This window comes from Ostrea edulis, chromosome 1 (assembly GCF_947568905.1).
Source record: "Ostrea edulis chromosome 1, xbOstEdul1.1, whole genome shotgun sequence".
Lineage (NCBI taxonomy): Eukaryota > Metazoa > Mollusca > Bivalvia > Ostreida > Ostreidae > Ostrea > Ostrea edulis.
This window is the reverse complement of record NC_079164.1, coordinates 99,363,430-99,369,608: the sequence shown is the minus strand read 5'-3', so window position 1 is coordinate 99,369,608 and position 6,179 is coordinate 99,363,430.

Here is a 6,179-nt window from a genome sequence, read left to right as displayed (position 1 = left end):
CACTGCTTTGTCTTCTGGTGGTATTCAATAACTGACCAGTACTTGGAAACAATGCAATGACAAGAATTTTTTTTTGTGAAACACTATGCCCCTAATTGTGGCCAAGACCTATTGTAAAGGGTGTTAAGAAAATTCGTTCCATTTGTAAATTTAAAAAATTAAATAGAAAAGCTAAATATTTTTGTTTCAAATTTTTACTGGTAACACTTTAGAATTTTTTTCATTATATTGCTAGTTATCCTTCCCTATATGTGCACTCTCTCGTGTTACTATGGAGTGATGTAAACATAATGTCTATTACTTCATGAAATAAATATGCCGAGTTCGTTGAAAAAGCAGACATCCTGTACAAGTGTCGATACAATTAATGAACGAGCTCAAGCTTTGGCTTTATTAGATGCAGGATTAAGTGTGAAGGATGTGACTAAGCAACTATGTAAAAGTGAGTGATGGGTAACAATCGTTATTTCACGGTTCTTGATTTGAAGAGTGGATATCATCAGATTGAGATAGAAGAGAATCACAAGGAGCACACTGCCTTTACTGTAGGACCACTCGGATTTTTCGAGTATGAGCGAATGCCATTTGGGTTAGCCAATGCCCCTGCCACCTATCAACGACTGATGGAAGACATATTCGCCGATCTTAACCTTAGCATATGTATCATTTACCTGGATGACATCATTGTATTTTCAAGGTCATTTGAGGATCATCTCGAAAGACTGGGAAGAGTTTTACAGAGAATACAGAATTCGGGATTGAAACTGTCTCCATCCAAGTGCCCATTTTTCCAGACTACAGTTAAGTACGTTGGACACATTATTTCCACTGATGGAATAGAACCAGATCCAGAGAAAGTGGATAAAGTGAAGTCCTGGCCAACACCAAGAACACCCGAAGAGGTCCGGAAATTCCTAGGATTCATTGGGTACTACCAGAAATTCATCAGAAATTTCTCCAAACTTGCCAGACCACTGACAGATTTAACACCCAGTCCACAGTCGTCAAAGAAGAAAGGGAAACAACAATCTTCAGTTAATTGGAGATGGGGTAGAGAACAACAAGAGGCTTTTGACGTTCTGCGACAGCACTTGATATCACCACCTATACTTGGATACTCAGACATGACAATTCCATTTGAACTCCATACTGATGCTAGTTCCAAAGGACTTGGAGCCATTCTTTACCAAGAACAGGCTGGGATGAAGCGAGTCATTGGATATGCTAGCAGAGGACTTACACCAGCAGAGAGAAATTATCCTGCCCATAAGCTTGAGTTTTTAGCTTTGAAATGGTCCATCACTGAGAAATTCAAAGATTATTTATATGGAGCAAAGTTTACTGCCATTTCAGACAACAACCCATTGACCTACATTCTTTCCAATGCCAAATTAGACGCAACAGGTCATAGATGGGTTGCAGCATTATCTGCCTATAATTTTGACATCAAATACAGACCAGGCAAGAACAATGCAGCAGCAGATGCACTATCCAGATTGGAGGAACCAAACAGTGCAGAGATGGTCACTATTTCATCAGACTCAATTAGCACCATCAACAAGTCCCAAACAACACCTTGTATAGAAACTATTTCCTTCTCAGAACAACCACTGGCTCAGTTACAAGATCCTCATGGAATCATGAAGATTGACATCGAGAAAGCGCAGCAAGATGATCCTAAACTATTGCCCTGGATACATAGCATTTATGATGGATACAGGCCAAAGAAGAGCGAGCTATCTGGATCTTTCTCAGACACCATTTTGTTCAGGAACTTCGACAAACTGAAGCTGATCAACAACATTCTGTACAGAGAAGTGAAGGTGGATGAGAAGACAGTCAATCAGCTTGTTGTACCTTCAGGTTGTGTAGGTCATGTATTGAGATCTTTACATAACAACATGGGACATCCTGGAAGAGAGAAAACGTTGGGTTTACTCCGGGATAGATTTTTCTGGCCTGGACAGTACAAGGATGTTGAGAATTGGATTAGAGAATGTAGGAGATGTATTTTTAGGAAAACACCAGCGCAAGACAAAACAGAACTTAACAACATCATCACCACCCAACCTCTTGAATTGGTCTGCATGGATTTCTTATGTCTAGAGAAAAGTAAGGGAGGATATAAAATGTACTCGTCATAACCGATCATAATACCCCCCGCAAGAAGTTGTGGGGGGTATACTGGAATCGGGTTGTCCGTCTGTCTGTCCGTCCGTCCGTCTGTAGACGCAATGGTTTCCGGACTCTAAAGCATTATCCTTTCCACCTACCGTCACCATATCATATATATGGACTACCCATGGGATGAAGATGTTCCCTATCGATTTTGGGGTCCAAAGGTCAAGCGCACTGGACATCGAAGTAGCAATATGGTTTCCGGGCTCTAAAGCGTTATCCTTACCACCTACCGTAACCATATCATACATATGGACTACCCATGGGATGAAAATGTTCCCTATCGATTTTGGGGTCAAAAGGTCAAAGGTCAAACGCACTGGACATCGAAGTAGCAATATGGTTTCTGGGCTCTAAAGCGTTATCCTTACCACCTACCGTCACCATATCATACATATGGACTACCCATGGGATGAAGATGTTCCCTATCGATTTTGGGGTCAAAAGGTCAAAGGTCAAGCGCACTGGACATCGAAGTAGCAATATGGTTCGGTTTGTCATGCCGTTTGTTTTTTACACTCAGAAAAGAGGTAGTTTATACCTATTACCAACACCCTTTGGGAGATTGGGGTAAGCGGGGGGTATTCTTAGTGAGCATTGCTCACAGTACCTCTTGTTTCACACGTTTTGCCATTGCTGTACCAACTAGAAACACAACAGCCAAGACAACAGCAGAAGCATTTTTCAACAATTTTATCGTACACTATGGACTTCCTAAACGTATTCATTCTGATGAAGGTGCGAATTTTGAGAGCTGACTTATTAAGAATTATGTGAACTTTTCGGCATTTCAAAATCAAGAACTACACCATATCATCCAATGGGAAATGGACTTTGTGAACGTTTCAACAGGACTTTGATTAACATGTTAGGATCTTTAGAACAATCAAGAAAAGCAGATTGGAAATCTTACATAGCTCCCATTGTACACTCATACAACTGCATGAAGCAAGAAACTACTAAATTTTCACCCTATCACCTTATGTTCGGACGGGAACCTAACTTACCAATAGACATAGAATTCGGATTAGATAGACGGAACGAAAGATCAAAATCTCTTACCAAGTATATAGACAACTTAAAGGAGCGAATGAGGAAATCCTACCAGTTAGCATCAGAGGCTACACGCAAATCACAGGAACGACAAAAAGACAATTATGATCTCAAGTCTAGAGGAGTTGTGGTAGAAGTAGGAGACCGAGTGCTAGTCAAAGTGGTAGCATTTGACGGACGCCACAAATTGTCGGACAAGTGGGAAGAAGACCCATACACAGTGATTAGTCAGCCCAATCAAGACATCCCTGTTTACAAGGTACAGAGGGAGGATGGTGTTGGAAGAGTAAGGATTCTGCACAGAAACTTACTGCTACCAATTGGACATCTTTTGGAATTCCAACCGAAGATAGATGCAACACCAGAGTATTCAGTTCCACCAATGCGGAAGCCAACACCAAATCCAGACAACAGAAAAGGGAAGACAGTGACACTCGGTCAACTGTAAAAACCCAATTTGATACAGATGAGGAGGAAGCAGTCTTATGGGAGATTCCTAGAGGAACACAACGTCATCACATTGATGCCCCTAATATCGTGTTACCTGAAAGGAGAGAACCCGTACTAGAAAATGCAGATTTCCCAACAGATGAGGATGCTCATCAGGTTGGAGAACATTTTGAAGATCATGCAGAAGAGGAGACTGCTATGGAACCTGCGCCACAAGCAGAAGATCCAGAATCTGAAACTGAAGCAGCAGCTGATGCTGAACCAGAAACAGATGATACGGATACAAGTTCACCTGTTACTGCTCCACTCAGATCCACCAGACCCAGAAAAGAGCCAGCATGGTTACGAAGTGGAAACTTGTAAGGCTTCAGCAGGGAACTATTGACCCGCATTGGTCCGAGAAAGCGAAATTTCTTCAAAACATTCTGCAAGACGAACACTGCCAAGGTTTTGAAAGAAATGAGATTTTGAAGACTCTTCTTGAAATTGTGAAGAAGACTTGATGCTTCCATTTTCATGCATTGTGTGACAGAGAACTATTTCATTGTCAACATGCTTTTGTAAATAACTTATTCTTCTCAGAGAATGACGAGGACATCATTTTTCAGAGGAGGGGAAGAATGTAGCAGTGTGTTTTAACTTGTATATATTATATGATACCATATTTTAATAAACATGAATAGTGCATATGGAATTAAAAGCACATTTTATGATTTAAGTCAAATTCCCAGATCCACCCCTTTATTTACTTAGTGTAATAGGTGAGTGAAAAGGTTCACAGGTCTTGCTATTTCATTGGCTGTAGAACTGAGTTTTATTCAGTTAGAATTTAGAGAGTTTTTGGTCAGGTTGGTTGTGGCTTGCTTTTAAGCAGTTTTGGTATCTTTGTGCTGATTTGGCATTTTGGTTTTGACAAAGACATTATTAGACCTTCAAATCCAGACCTGACAGCAAGTACTAATTTTATTAACATTTATCTTCATAATGTGTATATATAGCTAATTTCACTGTTTGAGAGAAGAGTGAAAGTTTTAAATACTATGAAGAACAGTAAATATCTATTTAAAGTTATTTTATCTCAGTATATGCTTATATTATATCTATAGTTATTATAGTGTATATAGTATTGTAATGAAATATTTGTTATAAATAGATTAGAAGCATCCAGGCAGCATTTTGATGTTTGCATGCATTGGGCCTTGTCCCATAGATAGGTAATTAAAAGATATTACCTTTTATTATATTTAAAACATGTAATTTCATAGTGTTACATTATTTGTAATGCAACTGTAAATATTTGAGTAAAGTATATTTTACTATATTTGAATTAACAGGATCGAGATAACTCTTAAGGTTGAAATGTACTCTCAATTGATTGTAAATCGCTGTGATATTCATTGTTACTATTTTGTCTTGTAGGGCCATTTTTGTAATGGACATTTTGTAATCGACATTGTAATCATCGTTATCATCATCATTTGTTTTATCATGCAATAAATGACTGCATTGTGAACCCTGAGCCAGGAGTTGGTTATTTCTATCTTATAACCACCACCCCTGCAACACTATTACTGCTGACTATTATGTGAATAAAATTCTTCAAAAAGAACTAAAACCTGCTCTGAATCGACAGAAAAATAGTGGTAGGATTGACGAACGAAAGTTGGTTCAATATCCAGGACACGCTACGTTTGTTCAAATACAAATTAGGTCTGGGGAATTGCCTGGCCATTCTTCTTTTGAAATAAAGTTTGATAAATTATTTTCACACCAATTTTGTGTCAGGAGGGCAGTGTGAGGCGTCGCTCCATGGCTCTTAGAAAATCTTTGGAGTATTCTGAACAGCGAGGCCTACAAGGATCTGCGCCCAACAACAATGAGCCAATTACGCCGCTGACTTCAACGTACATGGAGGGAGATACCTCAGAAACGTTTGATTTCTTTAATTCATTCAATGCCAAACAGAATTAAAAATGTATTGAAAAACAAAGGTGGACTGTCTGGTTATTAAAAACATAAAAACTTGTATATGAGTTGTTTATAAATAAGTTTAGGCATGATATGAATCATGGAACGAACTTTCTTAACACCCTTTATAACAGATTGGACCTTTGATCTCAGCTTATGACAACTGGAATACCTGAATGTTCCCATTTAAAACTTTGATCTTATTGTGGCCCCACCATACCTGGGGGACCCCTAAATGAAGATGCTTGCATATTGATAATTATGACTAGTCATGGCCCTGCTGTTGAGAAGATTTTTATACGCCCGTCATTAGACGGGACGTATTATGTTATGGCGCTGTCCGTACGTCTGTCTGGCTGTCCGTCCACATCCGTCCGGGGTCATGTTTTCCGGACTTTTTTCCGTAACGGATGCATCATGTACAACTTTGAAATTTGGTCACAATTTCCCCCTTAAGAATTGTAAGAGTGAGTTTGCATTTCAGCTGGATTGGTCCATCCTTGGCCTACTTTAGGGTTATAAGTAGGTCA